The sequence below is a fragment of the Sturnira hondurensis genome, unplaced genomic scaffold (genome assembly GCF_014824575.4).
Source record: "Sturnira hondurensis isolate 20B ecotype Veracruz unplaced genomic scaffold, ASM1482457v3 Scaffold0014384, whole genome shotgun sequence".
Taxonomy (NCBI): Eukaryota; Metazoa; Chordata; class Mammalia; order Chiroptera; family Phyllostomidae; genus Sturnira; species Sturnira hondurensis.
The window spans coordinates 34,812,370-34,839,044 of NW_028087015.1; the positions used below are offsets into that span (position 1 = coordinate 34,812,370).

General features: G+C 42.1%; 1 protein-coding gene across 4 annotated transcripts in view; it reads left to right on the top strand.

Annotated features, from left to right (window-relative positions):
• The first annotated feature begins 888 nt into the window (after nt 1-888).
• CDH6 (cadherin 6) overlaps nt 889-26,675 on the top strand; it is a 129,375-nt gene continuing 103,588 nt past the window's right edge. For 2 of the 4 annotated variants that reach the window (XR_005068938.1, XM_037063111.1), the window contains exon 1: nt 890-1,078. The gene's annotated coding sequence lies outside the window, so the exon portion shown is untranslated. Of the gene's footprint in view, nt 1,079-1,249; nt 1,342-26,675 lie in introns of those variants that run through there. The other 2 variants (XM_037063109.1, XM_037063110.1) reach the window with 2 other exon arrangements.

Below are 26,675 nucleotides of genomic sequence, written 5' to 3' on the forward strand. Positions count from 1 at the left end.
GCAGCCGACTTCCCTAATATGAGAACTCACCTTTTTCTTTGTACGTATAAATATAACCATTCAACCTATGTGTTCCAAAGAGTTTAACTTGGAGGTGATTTTACTTCAGGAACTTTCCTGAGAGATCCTAAACCAGTTCGGTAGCCCTTGAATATCATTATTCACCCCTTTTCTAATAAGTCTTTTGTATCCTCGTAGTAACTCAGAAAGATGGAATCGGCCGTACGTCAGGGTGAGCCTGGAGGGTTGGGGTTTCACGTGCTTCTGCAAACCCAGGGAAGCATGGCTTCATCCTGCAACATCCCGGGGTTACTCACTCGCGAGCGTAACAAAGATCCTAGGACTCTGTAAAAACCTGTCTTCCCATTAAGAGAAGGAAAAACACGTCTGAGCCTACGTGTTCCCGAGTCTGGACAGCGCCTGTTCACGTTGGGAAGAAAAGCCATCGCTCCCGCGATCTCGGGAGACGGCTGTGTAGTGCATGTGCGCCTGCTCTGCGCGCTGCAGCGCGAAGCTGGCCCACCGAGAGCGGAGGAGGTCCTGTCCCCGGGAATTGTAACTGCTCAGTCGGTAAAAAAAAAAAAAAAAAAAAAAGAACAGACCTTTGCCTGCTATTAGCACAGGGTGCATTTTTGACAGCAAAAAGGAGAGAACAGCCACCTAAGTTCCGAGTATGTCTTAACCCCCACCTCCCCCCCCCCCCGAAAAAGAAAGAAAGAAAGAAAGAAGAAGAAGAATGAAAAAGAACGGGAAGCCTGGACTGAGGGAGCGTTACAGGCAGCGAATTGCTCGGGACTTCAAACACAGGGAGTCATTCTGTCAAGGGGAGGGGGCGGTGGGGGCAGGCACCGGGCCTCTCTAACAAAGTCCTCCTCTCTTTGCTCCCTCCCACTTCATTCACTTGCAAATCAGTGTGTGCCCACAAGAGCCAGCTCTCCGAGCCCGTAACCTTCCCATCCCAAGAGCTGCAATTTCCGCCGCCGCAGCGAGAACCGCAGAGCCCGGACGCGCAGCAGCGGCGGCAGGAGCAGCCTGGGCGGGTCGCGGGGTCTCCCCGGGCGCAGCAAGGAGAGCAAAGGTGGGTTCGGTCTCTGCTGGTAGCGGCGGTGGTTGTGCCTGCCTTTTCTGTTTTTTAATTCTATAGCTTTGATGGAAGCCAATCAGAGAGCCCTGCTCTCCGCCGGGTGGGTGCCGCGCTCCCGGAGTTGGGAGGGATGCTCAGCCTGGCAACCCGGGTCGGGGCGGGCGCGCGGCGGGTCCGGTTGCGCAGGCGGCGCTGCTGCCGCTGCCCAGGACGGGCGCCGCTTCCCGGGGAGCCTGAGCCCGCTCATCAGCCTTCTGGTAAGACCGATCCGCCCGGGGCTGGGTGGGGGCGCCGGTAACGGGCGTGGGGAAGCACACGTCGTCTTTCTCTCCGCGGGCAGCGGCTTCCCAGGGAGCGCCGGCATTTGCGAAGTTGGGGGGGTCGATTACCAAGGGCGCTGGTGCGTGCAGGACCCGCGGAGCCGTTTGCGGCTTGATTTATTTCCACCTGCCCACATCACACGGGTCTAAGCGGGGCTGCTTTGGCTGAGTTACATTTCTTGGCTTCGGAATAAAGCAGAAAATCAGGTAGCTTGAAAACTCCTCAATGCTTTCCGGAAGGAAAACTTAAGCTAAAGAGGTGATTTGGCCCAAAGAAAGAGCTAAAGAAAACTGTTAGCTTGCTCGCTCGTGTGGGGCAACGCCTGCCGGCTCGCGTAGGACAGAAATGCTTAGGTTGCAAGGAAAGTCCAACATTGGACTCCGAAAATGGAGCACACTGTCCAGGGCTAAGTCATGTGGGAAACGCAGCTCGCTCGTGCTCTCACGGCTGGCCAGGCACAAATCCGGGGTCTAACGCCTACCCGGACCTGCTTGAAGAGCAGACCGAGTGCGCCTGGCGTTATTGGATGTCCGATGCAGGAAAAGTGGAGCCCTCAACGTGTTTGTTAATCCAGAAATGTATTAAAAGGGGACGTGGCATGGTGTGTACTGCAGCAGTTGCAGAGCTGGGATTACTTCTGTAGTTAGATATTCTTCTTCCAAGAGTTACGGAGATTTTAAGATGCCAGATGCTGGAGAGGTCAGCGTGGTGCTCAGAAGTGTAGTCAGTGCTGCACTAAAAGCCATATTTTATGCGGCGTTATATGCAGGTCTCTGTGAGTGCGAGGGGCTGTTCACCTGAGTAAACTACTGGGAACACTGAAGAACCAAGAAGTTTAATCATCAGGAAGAGCCACACATCTCTCTCTCTCTCTCTCTCTCTCTCTCTCTCTCTCTCTCCATTTTAATTATGATATTTACATAAAGAGGTGTACCAGGCCCATGTCTTGTCCAATCTTCACTTTCACTTAGTGAAGCACATAAGGTGGGCAAGAAGAGGTTTTTCCTCTGAGAACGATGCTGGAGTGGCTGGTGTGCACATACATGCATGGCTGCCCTGGAGGGGTGCACACGCCAAATACGTGCTTTCTGGGTGTACAGTATCCAGCAGGTGCACTCTCCTCCCTGGGCTGGAAAAGGAACGCGAGGAATGTACCTAGTAGATGCACAACTCTTCTGAGAATGAATAAAAATATATATTTATTCAAATGATGGGGGGCAAGGGTTGCTTATTTCCTTTCTTTTCTTGCTGACGCCTTTACCCAAAAAGGAAATCCTTTAGGAGTGAACTGGAGGGGGATGGTGAGGGGGGACCTCTCCCGGTTTAGCTTGAGCATCAGCCTTTGTGTAACGGCACTTGCGTGGTTCCATTTGGCTATTTTAGAAAGCCAGAAAACAAGTTGTGTGAAGGAAAGGGATATGATCCAGAAGATGTCTTCATTATCTCATAAGGAGGAGGGCAAAGTTTATGCCAGAGGCTAGATGTTCGATGCAGAGCTCCAAAACTTAAAAGCACCCCCATAACTAACTGGAAAAGACAATCACACGGGATTGTATCTCACCCACTTTGGCTCTTTGGTGTGTTCTACTTAAATAGGTATTGGGAGGAAGTAAAAGGCAGGTCTTTTCCTACCTATTTTGATGCTTCATGGCATGTAGAGAAAGTAACCCATTTCTTCAGAAAAACTTGAGAGGGAGCAGCACATTTCTGAAGGAAAATAGCAATGGTTTAGTTCTGCTGTACTTGTCTACAATTATCTTTCACTGCCGTTATAAATGATAGACTAGTGTCTCTATAGGGACTTCTAGTCCCTTTGCTATCTGGCTTTTACATCAATTTATTGCAATTACATTTCGTAGTACTAACTCTGCACAGATAATATATAGAAACAAAATCATTTTCTACCAACTTGCCTACTATCAGAAAACATGTACTTTATCTCTTCCACCCACCACTCCCATCAGCTCTGCAAGTAAAAACTTACTCTCAGGCACTCTTCCTTTCTATGTTAACAAAAAAAAATCTGTCTTGAAAAGTACTGCTCTGTGATCCATGCATGCAACAACAGCTAAAATTTCTAGAAAGCACAACTACAGTTCCAGGACATCAAATGACACTTTTTATTCTTGCAGATGCATCAATAAGTTGGAACAAGAAGTTCTGAATACCTAATTAGAGCTAATGGAGTGATTGTCCTACATAGGGATATAAAAAGATAAAATGTGGCAAATACTCTGAATAAAACCATATGCTTCCCTATGGAAGTGAAACTGAAACATGTGGTCCCCCCTTCTGGCCCTTACTTGCTCTGCAGCCACGAATGCCAACTTACTGAGGCCACTTGCTCTTGAAAGGCAGAAAGTTTTTTCGGAAGGGACCTCTAGTGGGTCACTCCATGCATTTCTCCCTGTAGTTCGGTGGCATCGTGGACTTTGTTATCTGAGACAATAAGCACACAAGAGCTTTTTCTTCCTAGACAAGTTCGTATTCTCCAAACACTAGCTTGACATTCGAGCCAGGTGGACATTTTTATATCGGTATCATTTGTTTAGTTCCTCTCACTTAAGCACTTCAACTGGCACAGGTTTCTGGGTATCCAGACTTTCAGTAGCTTTTCCATGATGCCATGTAAAAGCAACGGACGATGAATAAGGAACTCACCACCATCACTCCAATTTTCCTTACTTCTGATCTTGCCATGACTGTACTTCATTTATTTAAATTTACCCCTGAACAATAATGGGGCTATAGCTATAACTCTGCAAGTTATAAATGACCCCCACCACTTAAAAATGTTTTCAGAAAAAAAATTTTCATTAACCTTTCAGAGACCCACGAACATTCACAAGTTGTACAGAACTAGAGGCTTCCGATGGAAAGAAGTCCCCATTCAAATAGGCATGCTTTAAAAGTCCAGAAGATGTTCCGATGCATATGCCGCCCATATTCTGGGAGGTGCTTTTTTATTTCTCTCTTTGATGTATCACCACACAGGTTAGGTAACCTACTTCTTAAAAAAAAACTCCAAAACTTGAAGATAAGTTCCATGAGACTGAGTCAGCCTCTTCTGCTGACAGTGTGCAGGTTTCAACTTCCAATTTAAAAACCTCTTCTAAAGTTTGAAATGTGTTCCAAATGAGATAACATCCGCAGAAATCAGCTGCCTTGTGCTGCTTGCTTAGTCACAGCAGCCCATTCTTTGGGGTCCATCAGAATTAGGGTCTTGCTTATAAAAATAACGACCCAATCCTCTGTCTGAATTGCATTTTTAATAGTGTTTCAGCCCAGCTAGTGCCTACTGAGCTCACCTTATTTGCTTCACAAAAAGGTGAAAATGTAAATAATTCAACCTTCTCTGGGTTATTTTTTTCTGAATAGTGCTTCTAAATACAAAGACTCGAGAACATCATGCTAATAAGGAAATTGCTGAAAAGAAATTCAAACACACACAGGGCACCCAGTTGTCACACTGTTCCAACAGAATCAGAGAAGAAATATAGAAATACAGGACTTGGGTTGGCTTTTTTTTTTCATCGGGATTTTTATTCTGTTTTGAAGATAGATGAGAGGTTGAGGCACTTTCCTGGATCTGAACAGTAATATTTTTGTTCGAGCGCTCCTCTTATGAAGATTAACTGGCCTACATTTTTTAAAGTCCCCATTCCTCGAACTGCTCCCTTTTTCAAAGCGGTCCTATGAGAAACTTCAGGTTTTCCCTAATTAACTATAGAGCCACATGTATAGTCTCCATAACCTCATCTTTCACAAAGTGAGGAGACAAGGTAAGAGGAGAAGAGTACAAATAACCTTTCCAAAAGGTGATGCACCTTTACTTTCACTACAAAAATACGTGGAGTAAAGCCCTTTAAGCCAAAATGATTGGGTCAGAGCAGGCCACATACAGTGAGTACTCGAACTGTTCAAGACTGAAGTATCCAGGAAGTTTTAACTCTGCCAACAAAGAAAACTTACCAAAGAATAAAAATGCTCTGGACACACACCCACAGACGTAGAGCAGACACATATGCAGAGGGCACTGTGCCCCCACAGCACAGATTATTAGAAATTATTTTATCTTGTTTTACCTGTTTAATGTCTTTACACTAACAGTGCTGGGTACTCATTTCCTCTATTAATCAGACCAACGTGCTGAGATGTATAAGAGGAAGAGTTTAAGTAAAGCCAGAATGTTACTATTGAACTTGACGCGCAGTATAAAGGGGCAGCATGGGTCCCAAGCTTTTCCTACAACACACAGTCCTCTCCTGGAGAAGAGAACAAGTTAGGGAGGTGAGGAACATAAAAGCAGCCACCAGAGAGTATTGTTTATCTTCGAATTTTATCACTGGAAAGAGCACTGTGATTTCCTCTTTCTACAACTTCCCAAATTGGTAGAACTCCCAAAAGATGTTCAGGGGACCTAATCAGTTACCGGAGCAGAAAACAGCAAGAAAAACTTAAATTGAGGTGTCCAAAGTAACAAAGTGAAAAGAGATGAGGAAGTAAATTTTTAAATAAGAGGAAACACAGGCATAGAAATAGAATCAAAACTGCCATTTTTGCCCAGGTTGCCTTTTCTACTTTATAAATACTGCTGATATTAAATACAACTTTATACACGTAATTATATCACTAGTATGTTTATAAACACTAGACTTCTCTACTACAGAATGAAAATTTGAAAATTATCCTTAAAAAATGACCATCTAAAAGAAATGACCCTGCACAGACCATGAAATAACCAGAAGAGTATGTTTTTTTCAAAAAGTGATCTGAACTCTCCTGAGAATCAAAGAAACAGCTTTTATTAGTACTTTGAATAATATCGGCTCCTTTTCTTCTGTTGTTCTTGTTGTCCTGGAAGCTGAATGGATACAATGTGTGTCCTTTTGACACCTGCAACCCAAAGTCTACAATAGCGATCCAGACCAAATACATCACCCATTTGAATCCTGCACGTGGCATATTATGATGACAGACTGAGCTAGCAAGACAGCCCACCTCACCTGCTAACAAAATAATAGTGACCAGTGGGCTCAGAATGTTCATCTATCCAAATAATAAGGATTATAATTACAAAGTACATTCTAATAAATTAACCTTTACTGAGCTTTTCTACATGTCAACACACTGTTCTAAGTATTTTATGGTCATTCTGTAGAGCAACAATTACTCAATATATAAAAGAAAAATGTTATACTTGTATCCTCTCTATGTAGCTCTTTTTTGTTTGTTTGTTTGAATTTCCAGGGAGTTTCTGTTTCAGCCAAGCACTTAATGAATGTGCTCTTAACTAACACTTGTAATATCTTAGAAGCAAAAGTGCGACTCTCTCTGAGAAATACAAAGCAACAGAGGGCATGGGAATGATTGGATTATTTTGACCAGAGCAATGCAGATTTTGAGGCTGAGAAAATGCTTGCAGGTTATTCACATTTGAAAAACCATTTGCAAGTATGCGTTAGAGTCTATAATTGTAGTAAAAAAGGATTTTGCGGGCCATTCAAGCATAATAATGGTACTTTCATAAGAGAATAAATCATTTTCTCCTGCCTTCAAAGAGAGCCTCGTGTTGTTGGAGAGGGCACTTCATGAAGGCAGCCACGGTGACAGCTGTTCATTTCCTTGACAAGGGGCATCCCCACCTCCCAGCAGCCTCTGCGGCAGGCGGTGCTTTCTCAGGCATTTGCTTAGTCGTGGTGTACATAGCGCTTGGGACCGGGTAGAGTTGAGTGAAATTATATTTATTTCCATCTTTATCTGATGGGTAAAGATAATTATTTTCTCCTTTTGTAAGTACAATTTTGTTATTTCATTACCATCATAGCTCAGTATTTGCTCTGAATTATTTCTTTACCTAGTAAAATTTCACCAAAAAAAAAAAAAATTAAATAAAAGGAAGGAAGGAAAGAGGGAGGGAGGGAAGAAGCAAAGAAGGGAGGCAGGTAAGCAGGTAGGCAGGCAGGCATCCTCGTAATACAATGTTATATGTGATTTACATTGATGAGTCATTTTCATTCAAGTCTGTTCTTTCTATTGTCACCATTCAAAAAGCCATGTAGCTAGCCCAGCCTTCGAGGACAGTTAGAACTTATATAGACAGTTAGAAGTATAATCAGAGAATGTGAGGCACAGATAGGAGCTTGGAGACTATTTAACCCAGTGCCAGAGATCATTTAACCCAATTTCCCAGAAGAAATTTAAATCTACAATACTGTTATTTATAAGTGTGCTGTGTAAGAGGGCACATGGAAACTTACGGAGAAAATAAAGACATTGGCTTCCTTAGGAAGTTCGTGAATTCCTACCATTTTGTAAAGCTCATGTTGCAAAGAAAAAGTGTGATTGTCCTTTGAAATTTTGACCAGTACTTGTGGACACATAAAAAAAATAGGCTTTTATTTTATTTGTAATGGTTGATGGCAGTTTTGAGTGAGCTGTATCTAAATCAGTGATTACCCAGGCTGGCCAAACTCTGTGTCCATCTTTGAAAAAACAAACAAGTTATTGGTGAATAGTCAGACATGAGAAATAATGACAACCTATTCAGTGTTTCATAAATCTCAATTTATTCAATTTAAAGAACTCAAATGGTGTCTTTCCCACTTCTTTGGAGTTCAAATATCATTTCTTTCATGAAAGGCTACGGATGGACCATGTTGTTCTTCCCCTTAGCAAAACTGAAATCTGGCAAATGACCCAACATCAACTTCCCCCCTTTAAAAAATTAACAGTGTTCCATGAAGCCCAAAAGTCTGAGGTCCACTGGGTTGCATAACAAATAACTTCATGATGAAAAATGATTGACCTGATTCTTCTCCTTCTTATCTGGACAAATGAAAAGTAAAGGCTAAGTGTAATGATATCAAAAACAGCCAAAAAAGGCAAACTAAAGTCATTCAATCAAAAAGTATCTTTGGATCTCCCAATTAAACTTTATACACAGTAACACTAATGTTTGTGAAACTACAGCCCTTTCTGCCTGTATCAGCATGTCCTGTAAGAATGGGCTTGGCCAAGCTCAAGGCCAGAATGTGCCAGAAACGATGAATTTGCCCACTTAGTTACATAGTGGAATATTGAGTAAAAATCAAAAAGTTTTAAATTTATTTGTATATAATTTGATCAGTTAAAGAAAATTCAGCTCAACTTAACCAAATATATTGTAAAAGTGGCATTTTTTCCTAAAAAGTGAACTTTATGTAACTGTGGACTAATTTTTAAAGTGTTAATTTGTATTTTAAGGTATACATTTTAACTTCAAAAAGCAGTTGCCTTCTAGGATATTGTATAGATTTCAGTCATGAAAATCAGCTTATATTTTTAGCTATAAAGCTTAAGCTTCCTTTTTGTAGGATTAAAAAATAGGGTTTCATTAATCTGTTATCATCCATTATATAAAATGTTTGAAACTGCCCAATTTTGCATTCAAGTACAATATTCTAAGCTCTTCTTAGCAACAGGCTTTAATTTAACAGAGATCCAAATGATGTGGTCAGACTAACTAATCACCAATGAAAATGATAAAATCCACCCAGCCTGTTACACTACTGCTGAATCCAAAATTAAATCAAGCCAAGCCACTATATCCCAGCATTTACTCTCAAATCACACTACTTGTTTAAAAGTATCTAGCCGACGTTTTGTCAGTATTTCAGAAAGAATTAGTTCTACAAGGGAGGTCTTATAAAAACATCAGTGCCAAAGTTTCTCTCCTTCTCTGACTCCTATCTCCCTTTTTATCAAAAAGTAGATGTTTGGTGTGGATCTTAATTAAGACATCAGGGTGAAAGGGTCACTTACTCATGTCATCAAGAGGAGGTGGTCCCAAACCTCCAGACCCAGAAAGTACCAGCTCTGCAGTAATTTGTACATGTAATGTACCTTCACCTGCAGGTAAACTGCCTGCAAGCTAAGTGCAGATATACATGCCAAATAAGGGTCCTGTGTTTAAAATGTTTTTCCCCGGATAACTTTTTTTCTCTCTTAAGTTTGCCTTTTAGTTCTCAGATGCCACATTCCACAGTAGCTTTCCAACTAGTACCATGGTTTGCTTTACTTAAAAATGCCGCCCCTTAAATTTAAATGTGTATATACTTTGTGTGCTAAAAACCAACGAAATCAAAGAGATGACCACAACAGAGGAAAGAACACTGCAAAATATCTAGATATGACATGAATAATCACTTTTTCTAAGAGAATGCTAAATAGGACAGTTAATGTATTTAGAATATGGAGTTAGAGCCCTGGCTGGTGTAGCTCAGTAGATTGAGCGCGGGCCTGCGAACCACACAATCTCAGTTCGATTCCCAGTCAGGGCACATGCCTGGGTTGCAGGCCAGTTCCCAGTAGGGGACTCACGAGAGGCAACCATACATTGATATTTCTCTCCCTCTCTCCTTCCCTTCCCCTCTAAAGATAAATAAATAAAATCTTTTTTTAAAAAAGAATATGGAGCTGAATGCTACATAAGAGGAAAATGTTCTCAAGTGACTGAGCTTACTGTGATGCCGTGAGAGACTTCTATGTAGTGGACAAGCAGAGGAGAAACCACTGAAACCCCGTGCTGGGTTACCTGGGCACTAAAACCAAGAAGCTTGCTCTGCACCCTGGGTGTCCTAAATGTTGACAGTACTCATGTTTGCATCCCAATTTGTCAGTAAATTAAAATGAAATTTTTTAAGTTTTTATTTACTTCATGTTAGACAGAGGAAGAGGGAGGGAGAAAGAGAGGGACAGAAACATCAGTGTGTGGTTGCCTCTGGTGTGCCCCCTACTGGGGACCTGACCCACAACCCAGGCATGTGCCCTGACTGGGAATCGAACCTGTAGCCCTTTGGTTCACAGGCTGGCACTCAATCCACTGAGCCACATCAGTCAGAGTAAAATAAATTTGTGTATGACTTATTTTTTATCTTTTTTCTCTGTACGACAATCTTTTCATCTTAGTTGGCTAGAGAAACCAATCACAGAAAGGGAGAGCCAAACTTGCACTGCTCTGTAATTAAAATATGCACTAACCCCCATGATGTTACAAAGACTTTAAAGCAAAAGATGACATTTAGACTTCATGTTAAACTCAACAATCCAAAGAAGCAGCCACACAGCTCCACCTGCTCAGAAGATGCTTTGCTCATCGTGTATTTTCCAAATTAGGCTTTATCTAATTGACAAATATTCCTAAAAGAAATGATGTGAATGTTTCTGGAAAATTCCTTATTTGATTTCCCGCACAGCAAAAGCTCACCCGACATAAGATGGTCTTTGAAGTAGATAAATTCAAATGGACGGGGAGAAAATGGATTTAAAACGTCACGTCTCCATCTCAAGGTCACGCACGGTTCTAAGGCAGAGGCGCCACAGTGTAAGCGCAGAGCAGGGCTCCACACGTGCCTCCTGGGTGACATTCTCGTACAAGCTGCAAATGATTCTCTTAAATATTTTTTCCAATGCATTTCTTCTTCAAGTTCATTCATAGTGAGACATACAACTTTTCTATCCCATGCTAATCAGCTTTAATAATTCTGACTCCTTTGAAAGGAGCCAATTTCACAGGAAGCCTCATCCATGGCGTCCCGAGAGCCACCGGGACTGAGCATGTGCGTAGAGCTACCCGCTTCCCAACTCGACCACAGACCCCTTCTTCCTCCAGGCAGACTTTTTATTAAAATTGGTATTAAACAGCGTTGCCCGGAGCCTGATAAACAATTTATGCCTTCCTAAGCAGATTAGCAGAAGTCCGTCATTTTGATTTTTTAATTCTTAGCTTATGTTTGGAAACAGGATGTGCTTCTGAGTTTACGCTTTCGATATATTTTATTTTTCAGAATTCAAATATTGTTCTCTCTGAGACCTGTTTTCTTTTACAGTTTTAGTATCCATATATGTTACTTTATGATAAATAAAGAAATTGCTTTTTTGCAAAGTGAGTTTTCCAACCTCTCATTTAAATAATCCTGTATTTTTTTTCAAGATATTTTGAATCTGTTCCTTGAGCAAAAACAAAAAAGGTTATGGGTAAAACTGAAGAGGATAATAATAAAAGCTAGCACAGAGAACACTGACAATATTTCAGGCACTATTCTCAGTGATTTACATGAATTTGTTTACAAAGAGTGCTCTGAAGCAAATACTGTCAACCTTCCCACTTTTAAAGGCAAACCTGGGGGACAGCACAGTTAAGCTACTTGCCCAAGGTCACACAGCTAATACTTGTCAGAGCTGAAATTAAATCTTGGCAGCCCATGCTCTAAACTATTAAACTGCTGTTTCTTTTATCATTCATATATATATATATATATATATATATATATAATATATATATACACACACACATACATACACACACACACATACACACATATATATACACATATACATTTCTATATTCAAATAGGTGATAAATTCAAATGCATGTCAAATCAAAAAGGTCAATGATGTGGAATATATATACATACACACACACACACACAAATATATATGCAATGCACACGTTTCTAGGACTCAAAAATATAACTAAACAGAAAACAAGAAAATGCATCTTTCCTTTTCATTCCTCAATGAATTTATCAGTGTATTCACGTAACAAGTTAGATCAATTAACGATGCCCAAAGCCTCACAAAAGCCTTCCAGCTCCAGGTCTGACTCTTCACTTTAATTTGAGTCAATCTTGCAATCACTTGCTGTTGATCCCAAGGGGAACCTGGCAAGAGAGAGTCTGAAGGCTCACATTCATTGTTCATTAATTTATTCATTCTGTAATATTTATTGAGGGCCTCCTGTGCCCGGTACTGAACAGACAATGGGTGGCAAGACAAACATGGACTCACAGTTTGGGCAAAATAGTTAGATTTTTTTCTTATACTTTATAGAAGATAAACCCCAAATGGACTAAAGATTTATGAGTACAAAATTAAATGGTACCTTTTGTGCACAATTAGATAAATATATGTTACAATCTTTAGATAGTAATGGACTTTCTAAACACAAAGCCAGAACTTGAAAACCAAGTGAAGGAAGACAGCATCGTTGGGACACCTCTCTATTAATAATGGACCCGTAGTACTAGTTTTGTATATAATGAATGGGATGTTTAGAGTTGCTCATATTTTAGCCTTATCCCCATACTTACATCTTACAGGAATACAGAAATCAGCCTTTAGTTTCAGGTTATCCTGTGATATTTAGTGTCTCTATTCATTTTCAGGGTTGGCTTTTGATCTCCTGCCTCAACTTAAAATAAAAAAAACACTATATCCCTCTTCACTACCAAAAGCTTATTAAGAGCTTTATTTTTGATGATATGCCCCAAAATACTTTCTTAGTTTTTCTTTCACTAACCGCTACAATTTCCCCAGTGAGTGTCCATACAGCATATGGTTTTACATAGACTGATCAGTAGAAATACATTTCAGCAAGTAATCTTTTCATGCAAGAAGACTAGCTGATATTTTGGATTTAGGCAGCAGGATTTCAATTCAATAACCATTTAATGAACACTTTTGTGCAAGGAATTGTGTTGGGTGCCATGGATACCACCATGCTTTGAAGTCATGTCAGTTACAATATGTATTTAGTATTAATTATGACTGTTAGAAACTGCCATTTCTGAAATTTACTCAATGAAAAATAGAAATTCCATCAGGCTTGAGCCTTTTAGTCATGCAGTGGATTAGGATCTACCATTGCTAAATCTAGAGTTTAATGTGTTGACATTGAACCTTGGTGCTAATATTCAGCTGTCCTGGTTGCTTATCTCTTGTGTTCCAACTCATCTCCACTTGGCCAACAATTATGGGATCTTAAAGAGGTCAAAAATGTGTTTCTCCAGGAAGCTTTCCCTGACCCCCACTAACTATCCTGCTTTTGGCCTAGAGTTTTCACGGCATGAAGCTGTAAGACTTACTTACAATACAACTGTAAATACATCTTTCCAAAAAGTCTAGTACTCACCTATCACACTGGAAGCATCTAGAAAATGAGGTCTCTAGATTAAAACATAACACTGTTTTTTGTTTATTTATTTTTAAACCTCACCTGAAGATATGTTTATTGATTTTAGAGAGAGGAAGGAGGAGAGAGAGAGACAGAGAGAGAGAGAGGGGAAAACATCAATCTGAGAAAGAAATATCGATGGGTTGCTTCCCATACGCATCCCAACTGGGAATCAAACCCACAACCTAGGTATGCGCCCTGACAAGGAATCCAACTCTACACAGGATGATGCTCCAACCAACTGAGCCACCGGCAAGGGCAAGACACAGCACTGTTTTTGACAAATGGCAAGAACACCTTAGATGTTTTTTAAAAGAACAAGTGGAGAGTGTCCATTTTAAAATTCTGGACTATACTTACATTCTTTTACATTATTTATACTGGATCTTAATTTTATTCTCTTGTAATCTGATTTCCTTTGAACACATTGTAGGAATACACTTAAGAAAGTTAGTGCCAGCCTCCTAGATGGCTCAGACCAAAGAGGTACACCAAGCAGAAGGGTGCTGTCCTCAGGATGACCTTGGTTACTTTGGCCAAATATCTGAATACAGTTACAGACCCTATAACCATATAAGGTGGGTTATACCCTAATATGGTTATAGTGGGTTATGGTGGGTCTCCTAATATAATACTTTAATTTTTTATTTGGGATTTTTTAATCTAAAAGATTTCTTTGGTCACTCCACCCCACACCATAGAATTGTTTACAGTTTTTATTTATATGCTAAGGTTGAAAACTGAAGCTGTATATTTTCTCTCTTTGGTGTAGGCTAGTATAATAAACTTGGCTGTCTTTTGATTTGTTATGCACCCTATATATTTGTTTTACACTCTTATGCACATGTTTTATGATAAAAATCATTTTCCCTTCAATTGCTACCCTGGAAATGTTTCTTGAGGTTCTATAGGAAGTCTAATACCAGATTCTACATACATTGTTATAACCTTGAACATGACTATAGAAAATAGATTGAATTAAATTTAACTGATTATATAGTCTTGTTTCATTCCTTAAGTGGCAGTCAATGCTTGTAATAGGATCTTCATGAATATTATTTGGCAATGAAATATGCAGTTCAACCCAGCTCTGAGGATGCCAAATGTTCTGTAAGATTGTGAAATGAAATGGAGAGGTTTAGGTGATGTTCTTTATGCTTCCTCTATTCATGTGATATCCATTCAGCCCGAAGTCAAAGATACATAAAGAATGTTAAACCCAACCAATAGAAGTTAGCTTGTTTTACATAAGCAGACTTCTTAGACTAAAATAGGTACCAAAGTACATCCGGCAAATTTTCTCTATTTCATCTCCCCATTATGGGAAATTGTAACTTCCAAGAAAAAGGGGTGGAAACTATGAGCTCAGAAATATTAGAAATGTGACTCCCAGGATTGTTTTTCTGCCTCCGCACCATTCATTCTTCTGCTTAACACTGTCAATCAGTAACATCTCACAGTTACGCAGGTAATCAAACTGTATAGGAGTGGTCCTCCCCTCCCCTCACAGCCCCAACTTTAGAATAATAAGTAGAGAATTAAAGGATTTCAGGAGTGATGAAGCTAGTGGGGGTAAAGGAGAAGCCAATAAGTAAGCTTGTTAACTGAGGAGAGGAAGTGAGAAAAGCAAGCTCTAGTAATTCATGGTCAGCATCCTAAAGATCTCATGGCTTCCTACTCTTTCTCACTATGTGTTTTCAGTGTGTGTATTAGTGTGCTTTGAGCTATGGCTAAGAGGAAAAAATCCCATTTCCAACTGGATTAAGGAAAAAATAAAATTATATTTTACAGAAAAGAAAGCCCATAGAAACACAGGCTCAAGTGACCCACAAATGAGTGGTGGGATCAAAAGCTCAGGCCGCCTCCAGCATCAAGTTGTTTAACCAGTGTTCCTCCTCAGCCTTCAGGGTGGCTGCCAGTGGTGAGTGGGGCTACGCACTTCCTAGTCTTCTTATTCGCCAGAACAGAGAGAATCACCTCTGTCACAGGCAAGGATGAAGGGCGGTGGCCTTCAGACTCACCAAGCCAGCTCAGATCATACAAACACTCTAATACACCAATAACTGCTGAGAAATTTTATGTTCTCCTTGGCTTTTTAGACGAAAGAGTCATTCTTGAGGTCAGCTTCCCCCGAGTTGTGGGGCAGGGAGGGAAGGAAGGAAGACACCTGAACAAAACAGGGATTCTATTAGGAAGAAAGGTGAGAAAGTGGAGCTGGGTAGTCCCCCCACACTGTCTACTGCAACTTAGTCTCTTAAAGTCAGATTGCTGTAAATGAAAATCTAAGAATTATATAAGTGAGAGATTCAAATAGGATTTAGTTTCATACCCCATGGCCTTAGAGGTAATAGAGAACCAGACGGGCGCTCACCTGCTCTGCCGAGTGCGGGTCACCTGCCCAATGGCAGCAAGACCTATACCAAACCCTGTGGACAACCTCTGTTTCTATCTGTTACTTTACTCTGTGTGTGAAGGGGGTTTCTGGTGTATTTGTTGGGGGAATAGACTGATGAGAAATACATCACTGTCCAAAAGGAAAACACTTTTTTTCACCCAGGGATTTGAGGCTCAACTAGCTGGAAGGAAAATATCATTTCCTTTGGTTCTCATAGTCTCATTTAGAGAATAACCTTAAAAGATTCAAAGGACACCATGGCATGTGAGCCCTCTCCTTGCTCGTGGGGCCTTGGCTCGGGCTGGAACTTTTCTAGCACATTCTGAAGTGCCTCCTGAAGCAACGGTTTTGCCTTTAGCACTGCCCTCATGCTGGAGCTTTAAGAAAGCTTGGAGAAGTGTTGTTTTAAAATAGCGTCAAAGACAATTTCCTTTTCCCTTTATTACTAAAAGTACCTTATTTTTTTCTTTAAGAACAGTTTTTTTTCTATTAGGTTTTATTTGAAAGGCAAATAAGCTGAAATACAGATGCTTATCTAAATCCAAGACGAAACCGTCTGAGAAATAATTATAAAATTTCACAATGAAAACCTGGTGAGTGGCAGAGCACTGGTCATTTTAGGCCAAGTGAGATTCTGGGGTGGCTCTTTCTATAAATGTGTGTACGTGGACCTGCTGTTTGCCACGCGGCAGCATGATCCCGAGACATCCTGTGATGAAGTCTAAAATCTTCCCACTTTTGTCCTAATCTTATTCGTGTTCTCTCAGAGTGACTTTGCCACAGCAGGAGTTCACCTTCCTGAAAATGTGTAACTATTAAAGAATGTCTCTTTTTTTGGCTTAGCAATTTAGGGGCAGAATTAAGGAGCCACGACCATAAAAGTTCCGTGGGTAGTTAGGTGAGTTGCACAGGAAGTTTTGAAGAAAGGGGGCGGGGCGTCTGCTGTGACTGACTTCTTCCACTGTCCTACTTTTGCATGACAAAGCGAGTCCCAGGTTGACCGGGCCTTTCCAGTCAGACAGATGAGCCTGTCGGACCTTTGTCTGAGTGCAGTTTCCTCCTATAAAGTGAAGATAATGGCAGTTTCCACTTCATAAAAGTGTTCTGAGGAGTAACTAAGATAACGCCAGAAAGAACTTCAGCCGAGCGCTGAGCACATAGGAACCACCCCCAAAATGCTAGGTGTTTTTGTTGCTGCTGCTGTTGTTAGCATTATTCCTCACAAATTTTAAATCAGCCTGGGTGTTTTTCGCATACCACAAGGCTTTTCTTTTTCATTTCACTACTTGGAGTGAAGCATGGTGCTTTTTATGTCACAAATGGGATGTGGCGCTGGGGGCAATGCGCCCGTAATTCTACTCACTGAAACGTGTTTTGGCTGACACGGTGAATGTGGCAAGTGTGGCTTAAATTCAGAATTTCCTCAGAACTTCTTCAGCGCCGTTCCCCCAGAAAATCTGCAGCCCGAGCTGGCCTCCTCATTTGGACTTGCAAAGGTGTGAACAAAACGCAGCCAAAATGAAGTAAAGATGGTAGATGCAAATCCTGTTCAGTGCTCTGCTGTCGTGGACTGTGGGTCTTCTGCTAACCGGTTTGCCATCCTGCCCTTGTTCTTGGGCAGTGACTGGAGAGAAAAGCAACAGACCGCAACTATGCTGCCAGAACCACAGGATGCCGCCATGAGAATGCACACACGTGCACACACACACACATACACAGAACAGCTCACTACCGAAGGCCCCTCTAGTCGAATGCAGAAAATGAGCTTCCCGGTCAAAGTGGTAAGCTAAGAAGATCTTGAACTCACCCCCCTCCAACACATCAAATCTACAACTACAGGTGGAACAGCTCCCTCCAAAATATTGGCCACAGTTACAGATGTCACCATTTTCTTCCCGTTTGCCCACCTGCACCCAGCCCTGCCCCCCTTTCCTCTGGTCATCGCCACACTGCAGTCTGTTTCTGTGTATCACGCCTATATTTACTTGGCCAGAAATTAAATTATTCTCAACACCCTTCAATTTTGAGTAAAATGTTTTAGTGTTAGCTTCAAATGGAAGAAATACATAGATTTTTTTAGTATTATTCTGATCGATGTGTAAGCAAACAGGTTGCAGTCCACCACGGTAGGACTTGGAAGGCAAATGCGCATGCGCTCTAGCATTCGTTCTGGTATAAGTTTAGCTGACATGCTTGTGCTCTGAGGCTCTGGTTCTCCCTACATGTATCAGTTGGGGCATTTCTGTAGCCAGCATTAGATTTCCCAGAAATCCAGTGCAAGTAGCTCTGACCCCGTCCCAGACTCATTCCTTCACAGTCATCCCCCTAACATGAGTGAAGAAAACATCAGACTCATAGGTCCTTCCTGGCAGGTTTCCAATTTTAAGATCTCCCGAAAACAGTATATTGATGAGAAATAGACACCTAAGCACACATGGAGTCCGATGAGTCTAATTCTCTATTGCTCTAACTCTGGTACACTCGATGTACCTTCCTAAACACAATATCTAACATCCTAGTTTTCTGCTTTTGAACTCAGATTTAAGTGATTTTACTTTTTTTTCTAAAAACAACCAACAGCTACATGGAGTGTTTTAGTGTTTGAGGGACGGTATCAGATACAGTGTGAAATGCTCGCACACCATTTCAGATCTCCGCAGCTTTGCCTGCCTCTCATTCCAGCCACTGCTGTGACAGTCAGTTCTGCGTCGGTTCAGACCCGCTTCCTGCAGGGGCAAAGTGACGGTCAGTCCTGCGCCATGCACACCTTGTCTTCTTCTCTGGAGCTTCTCTGTTGATGCCACAGAGTAAGAAGTCATAGGACCCTGCTCTGTGCTAAACAATACACAGCGTAGCCTACACTTCTGGGTTGTATATGGTTTAGCACTTTGACAAGTGGTGAGTGGAAGCTCATGGGTAAATGTTTCTCCTCTCTACCCCAGGAGACATAGTCCTGGAATTCATTTCTTAGGGTTTCTAGGGTGACCCCATGAAGTGGTGGCCAACTTGATAACACTTTCGCGATTTGGTTCTCCTTCTTTCTGGCTTTGCTGCTCTGAAATAGTGCTCTCTGGAAAAACACTCCACAATAAAGCATTTACAGGTAAAAATTGGGGAGAAATGAGTTCCTGTTCTAGACGTCAAGGCCACCAGCTGGTTGAAGCTGTGTTGCTAGGCCCAACTCTGTGCCCATGAAAGCTCCCTTTGCAATTCCCGGTCACCTTTCGTCTGATAGTCATTCGTCCATTCATGTTCACACATTCATTTATTCATTCTTACTTATTTTCAACAAGTATTGATTGTTTGCCTACTATGTGTTAGGTAAAGCAGATTCAATGATGAACATAATTCCTGTTCCCTTCGCCGAGAATATTATATCACCAAGCACAATTCTCAAAAAGAACTGGTAGGGGACACTCCATATGCATTTTCCTCAACTCTGAAAACACAGATGCGAGCTGCTTTGCAGGCTGGATAATGGGTGCTAGGAAAGGACATTAGAACCCAAACAATGAAAGTCCATCATGAAGGCTGCAATATGCCCACTGGGAAATCTCCCAAGCAGTACACATCACAGACATTCAGAGGTGGGGCTGTGGACATTTTACTGCAAGGATGAAAGAGTTAAAATCAAAGCTACATCTCCAGACCACATAGCAGGGAACCAGCTTGCAGAATCGCTAGCCTGTGCACAGCTAGGTGGGAAACAGGTGCTGCTCAGCTCCTGGGTGAAGGGCTCGGAGAGGAAGGGGTGGGCTGGGGGTAAAGGAAGACAGCAGACTGGGAAGTGAAGGGAGCCCAGCCTGAGCAGTAAACGGCCGCTTAAACAGGTGTACACGGACCGCGATGGAACGTCTTCATAACTGCCTCTCGAAGTCCTTCCTTAAGGCCTTTATGAAAGTAGTTTCCTCTTGCCCTGTTGTGCTGGCAGTTGTCGGATGACTCCGGGAAGTGGGGCTCTCTCTAAAAACCTCTTAAATAATGTTGGTTAAAAACTACTTTTACAGCTATCTGCCGAGTAGCCCCTTGTGCTCCCTCTTGCCTCCCCGGTGCGTTTCATTTTCCCAGCCCTATCTGCTTTGCCAATTACTTCCTTCAGAAACCTCCCTTGTCCTCTGACACCTGTGCTGACACAACATCTCGTCCTGGCAGGCAACTGCCAATTCTCATTGGAAAATGATCACTAAACATTTCAGCACCGGCTCCCGAGAAGAGTCCCCTCCCCTGCCTACTGGCACCATAGAAATTGGGAGTCCAAACCCTCTTCTTTGTAACTCTCCACCCTGCCCGCCCCCACCCAGCCGTGCCTGCACAAGTGGGGACAACCTGTCTTCAAAGGGCCAGGGCCTACCTGACCCTGGCTGAGGGCCAGAAAGGTGCACAGAAGGACTTGCCAAAAAACAAAAGCAAAAAAACAAAACACTGGACAGCAGGCTGGGAAAAAGCCAAATGCACTGGGTAGTGCTGACGATTTCAGAAAGAGGTCACGGGGACATGTCAAACAACTAAACCATTCTTGCTTTTGGCTTTTTTCAGAATTCAATTCTTCAGGCCATTTTCATGCATCCTACGGAGAACAAAATATCATCATATATTTTTAAAAGGCATTAATTAAGTTTAGCTCTGACGCCCAAGAGTAATGGTCCCCGACCTGAGCCCTGACCTCCAAATAGGAATGTCGGATGAGGCTAATGCTTGTCGCACAGTCAGATCTGTGTCACATATTGGATGTAGGTCAAAGGATGACTGCTCCCTGCAGAAAACAGAAATAACCTTTCTAAGACACCATTTCATATCGGCGTAGGCCCATCTGCTCAGGAGCAGAGTGAAATTGTGCTGTATCTGAAGGAAATCACTTTGGGAGAAAAACCACATTTTAAAGCCAAAGTAAACAATGGAATTCATTTCTCTAAGCCTTTATTTACTGATTGCAGATAAATCTTGACCTGAAATTAATGAAAAACATGAGCCTATCCTAGCAAAGTTTTGGACACTCAAATGACCTGCCAACTTTGAATCATTTTCTGCTGTGGCTCTCCTCTGGCTACTTTCAAAGTGCCCAGCTTCAAAAACTTTTAAATTTTGATGTAAAAAGCATTACAATTCATGTTAACTCATTCGTGAAATCCAATAGAAATGGATCAAGTCACACATATGAATGATTAAATTTAATTGTTTTTTATCTGGTTGCTACAATTGAAATTATAGTCCTGCTCCTGAGGAGATAGCTTGCCCAATTTGGAATAAATTGGCAAAAATGAGAACTGGAAATTCTTTTCCACTATAGCTCTCTCTGAATATTCTCTTGAATGATGCCTACCATTAAGTTTAATGTATTTTAACTATAATTACAAGAAAAGCACTTTAGAAAGCACCAATCAACGAGTGATGCTTCATATGATAGTTTACTTTTTCACTGAAAATATTTAATGAGTTTTTAAATCCTTTAAGTACAGTATCACAGAATTAGATACTATATTTATGGAGCCATAATAACTCTTGTGGGTGTGAAGATTATTCAACCCATACTTCAATATACTGTAGTTCCTATACTGGATCCCTGAAATAATTCACAACATTTAATTTTGTTAGTAAAAACATGCCTTTAAGAATGCAGTGAAAGTGATGCTTTGGGAGAACCATCAATATTTAGGCAATAGAAAACATAAAACTAAATAGCGTGGGTCAGTTCCATTCCGCCATGTAAAATAATGCCGACTGGAGCAAATTGATGCTTTGAAGATGTAGCCAATAGGATCTAACCCTACTAAAGTTAGATCAACTGCAAATTCTATGTATGGCACACAGCAGACTCATTACTCATTCCAGCACAGTGATTTAGGTGTTTCCGCGTCTGAAGTAACGAGCACTGCCACATACCGATTCAAGGGGGTAATTAAACGTAGGAGTCAGAGCCCTGTCTGGGTCCCCACCGGTCGTGTGCCCTTGAGTAAATCACAGCCACGCTCCCTGGGCGTCCTCCCTCTCTGAGTCATTGTGAGGTGCGCAGCCATCACACAATTCTTGGCTCCCAGGAGGTATGCAGTAAATCTTGGCCATTTTAATTAGGACTATTATTTTATGATTAATAATTTTGGTTGTTGATTGTTGAATGCAAGTGAGAGTGTGACTCCTGAATCCTGGAAGTCTACCCCTGCCACCCGCCACCACACACACGCACCGGGAAACCAGCCAGCTCCTTTCATAAACCTGGACTTACATCATCCTGTCTGACAGTGGGAAAAGACGCTCTGGTGGGAGCCAGGCAACAGATGACCTCAAAGCTGCTCACCCTGACGTGGCCGCCCAGCAAAGCCCAGAGACAAAGCAGGAGGCAGGCTTCTTGATTTTCTCCAAACCTGTGCCCTCCTGCACCAGAACAGTGAAAAGGCCTCACAGGTGTACAGGTTCTCTCAGGTAGCCTACCGAATTACTTAAGTCATTCATTTATGCAAAATCCTATACATTTTTAGAAGTTACATCTGACTTTTTTTTTAATTTGGGGGTTTTTCAAAAAAAATAAATAAATGAACCAGTTCCTGAGCTTAACAAGTTTATTTGCAATCTAATGTTAATTTTGATGATTCGGTTGCACAAACCAGTTCTGGAAATCTCCCGGGGGGAGGGAGTTATGTTGTCGCTCTGATACAGGAGGGAGCAACCTATGGCTCGGGTCAAACCGAGCCGCTGCCTGTTTTGTTATGGCCTGCCAGCTAAGAACAGTTTTCTCATTTTGAAATGGTTTAAAAAGTCAGGCAAAGAATAGTATTTTATAACAATCATAGACAATCTAAATCTCAGTGCCCCCGAATGACTACCACGGTGCCGGAACAAAGCACTGTGTGCTCTCCGTGGCTGCCCCCACACAGCGGGGCGGCGGAGCTGGGAGACCGCGTGTGGCCCGCGTGTGGCCCGCAGAGCTGGAATCCTTCCCTCTCTGGCCCTGCGGGGGAAAGCGTCTCCCACCTCCCGCTCCAACCCAGCAAGTCCTGCCGCGGATTCTTTTTAAACTGTACAAGCACATCAACTCGGAACAGGCTTCATCCAGAAATTCATTTGGAAGTCCACTGTCTGTGAATACCCAATAATAAGCGACGTGTTTTCGGAGACTTTATTTATGTATTTTTGGAGAGATGAGAAGGCAGAGAAACATCAGGGTGTGGTTGCCCCTCGCATGCACCCCCCTGGGGACCTGGGCTGCAACCCAGGCAGGTGCCCTGACCGGGAATCGAACCAGTGACCCTTTGCTTCAGGGGCCAGTGCTCAATCCACTGAGCCACACCAGCCAGGGCCAAATAATAAGTGACATTTTGATTCCTAGGCGAACCTGCAAATGATGGTGGACTTTTAGTTTATTTTTAACTGTAGTACGAAGAGCCTGAGTTATGAAGTTTGGAAATAGGTGGCCGTGATCGCAGAGAACAGGAAGAACAAACTCCGTGACCATCTCCTGGTCGTAGGCTGTCACTAGGTCCACGTGCCTTCTGCCGGGTGCTCTCCTGCCCTTTGAGTCCGGAGGGTCCACACACTACTTAGTCAGGGACACTTACAAGGCACACTCTATGCGTGCTAAGTGGGATGAGGTCCGTCTGTTGTATGTTACGTATGTTAAACGGTCAAAATGACCTCAATTTTCCCGTATAGTCCCTGTCTCTTATTATTTGGCAATTGTCATCAGTTTCTATCCTTCATTTTTAAAAGTGATGATGTTAAAAGAAGCCACTGTAGTGAAAAAATGGCCATTTTAACTTTAAAACCTAGATCGACATTTCAACTTTTTCATTGAAAATCACAGTAAGAAATACATTTTACATTGCAACCTAATGAACACATTCATATATACTTATAACTTAAAGAAAAGTTTTACCAAAAAACAAAACAGAAACTTTGTACATGCAAAGCGATCCACATCTACTATATTCTATTTCATTTAACTATTTTTAAATCTGTGTAAGGTTCACTAAATTTGTTTTATGACCCACTGACTGCCACAATCCACAGTTTGAAAATGTGGGTCTACAGTGTTTCAGACTAAATAGCTAAAGCATCACGAGTGACCTGAGTGAATCGGTTCAGTCAGGACCACTGACCAAGCACCTCATAAGCACCTGGCCCAGAGCCCCTGGTCCAGAGGCCCTACCAGACTCTGGGATGTTACGATCAACAGGACACGCTCCTTAACCTCAAAGGGCTAGATGTGTAGGGGGCAGGTGACCAGTGAAGAGTGAGGATGGGGAGGCTGACCCCTGCTCAGCTTAGCCAGGGTGTACACCAGTTCTGGGATCAAGCTCCCAGCAGCAAGTAAAAGCATCTGACTCCCAGGCCCGGCCGGGCCTTTGTTTAGCTAATATTTTAATTAATTTTGGGTTTAGGGCATGGCTTCCTGTTTGGCTATTTGTATAGATCTAACCACTCCCCTCAAAATTTAAACCAGTTTTTCAGAATAGAAAGCCTTTAAGATATATTTAGCTTAAAGACAACTTTAAGTTGATCGAAATTAGGCATTTATTTAGAAGTCTGTTTGAGTAAGGAGAGAGGCATTTGTGTTTTCCATTGTCATTGAAGTTTTTAAATTGATTTTAATTCATGTTTATTAATTATCAATCAAGTTATTAAATTATATTATCATAACACACTTGCAACTGCAGAGCATTTATGATCATGGAAATACTAACTTGAAGGATATTTGCAATATCTTTTTGTAACCATTACTATTTTAAGCTTAATTATAACACATTATCCAATGATGCCATTAGACTTTTTATAAGCAAGCATGGAAATTCACCCAAAAAAGGACACAATACCCAACTGTTGTATTTAAAATTGAAGCTGCAGGAAAACTGTACCCGAAAGAGGTTTATCTCACACGTCTTAAAGATTTATAGTTAATTAAAGTAAAACATGGGTAGGTAATTCCAAAAGCACTGCAATTTCATCCATTTAACAAAGAACCTATTTCACTGGTATAAATTGCAGATGTGAGAAAGCACAGGGCTTTCTGGTTTTAAAGAAATTATATCCACTTCCATCTATTTCGATAGAAAAGTCCCACCTGCGTGCCTCCCACTCCTCCCATCTTTCTCCAGGTCGGGGAAAGCACCAGCCCCCATGGTGGGAGCCCCACGTTCGGTGTCCAGTCATTTCAGCCCCCCAGGTCTGCCCAGAACCCTCCCGCTTTATTTCCCCTTTCCATCTGCAGAACCTAAGTCCAAACCACTTTCCCTTTCGCCCAAACTACCACAGAAACTGCCCGATGTGTCTCCCTAATCTCTCTCTCCTGCTTCTGTGAAATCCAGCCTCTATGCACAGAGCGACCTGTAGAAACCAGAAGGTGTCTTGGACGCTGCTCCCAGAACATCAGCGGTTCCCTCTGCTCCTACTGTCCTTGCTTTCCATCACCCCTCTTCCGGCCCACTGTGCTTCAGTCACCTTTAACTTTTTTTTATTTCCCAAATGTAATGGTTCATTGCATGTGTCCACTTGGCTGGGCCACAGTGCCCACATAGTCAGTGAAATATTACTTTGGATGTTTCTATGGAGGTGATTTTCGGATGAGATTAATTTTTAAATCAGTGGATTTTTGAGTAAAGCAGAGTACACCGTAATGTAGGTGGGTATCATCCAATCAGCTGAAGGCCTTAACAGCCGAAACTAGCACTTCCTCCTCCTTCTCCAGCCCCCAGCAAGAAGAAATTCAGCCCCCGAACATGATTTTTGAACTTTAACTGCAACCCTTTCCAAACTCTCCAGGCTGCAAGTGTATCCTATCACATTTTGGACTCACCGAGACTCCATAATAGTATGAGCCAATTCCTCTATATAAATCTAGATAGATGATAGATAGATAGATAGACAGACAGACAGATAAAGCTAAATAAGCGGGCACCGGGTGGGTCTGTTTCTCTAGAGAACTGTGACTAATGCACCGAACATACCAAACCTTTTCTCACTAAACACCTTCACCACCTACAACTCCAGAGCGTCACCCTCAGCCGCCTTGGGCCTTGCTGCTCTCTGTTTCTGGAACTCTCTTCCCGGGATCAACACACACCTGCCTCCTTCATGTCATGCACCCCGCAGCCCAGAGTAGCTCACCCAAATAATGCAACACAGCACCTCATTCCACTGCCCTCCTCGTCCCGAAGTGATCTTGACTCACTTGTTGGCTTGTCTATTTTTCGTGTCCCCGGATTGACTCCAAGTTCTACGAGGGAAAACACCTGCTGTATCTTGTCCCCAGTTAGGTCCCTAGAACAATGCCCAGGACACAGTAAACATGCAGTAAGTATTTACTGAGGAAGTGAATGAACAAATTAATGAAGTAGCATTTTTGTCAATGTTAAAATCACTTCTTGAACACTATTTATCAAGACTCAGACTCTGCTCAGTTCAGCAGGCCATGCTCCACCTAGAATCCAGGGAATGAAACAGGAAGCCAGTGCCGCAGCTCATGAAAAGGTGGAGTCCCACACTCAACCGTAGTATGTAAGCCTTACCTGTGAAAACTGGATATGTGATAAAAATGTCCCAAATCCATCTCTCCTTGATCTTATAGTTCGGTGTAGTAGGCCTGATTAAATCAGAGCAAGAACATTATTCTTAGAGTGTAAACTTCCACAAGTAAAAGCCATTCTTTAAATTTCCTTTGGCACACCATCCCTACCAGAGAGCACCAGAGAGTCTCCTCAGGGTGAGGACCTAGTGCTACCAGTCTGACTGCTACCTAGTTTCTTTTCTCTGGTGGTGAAATAGTGAGTCATTGTCCATATTGCCAAAATCAAAGCAAAAACTGATATGTTTTGATGTGAGAACTCAGGAAGCAGGACCAATTCCAACAAATACATTCACTTCATTTAAAAGTGTCTGGAATCATTTAACTT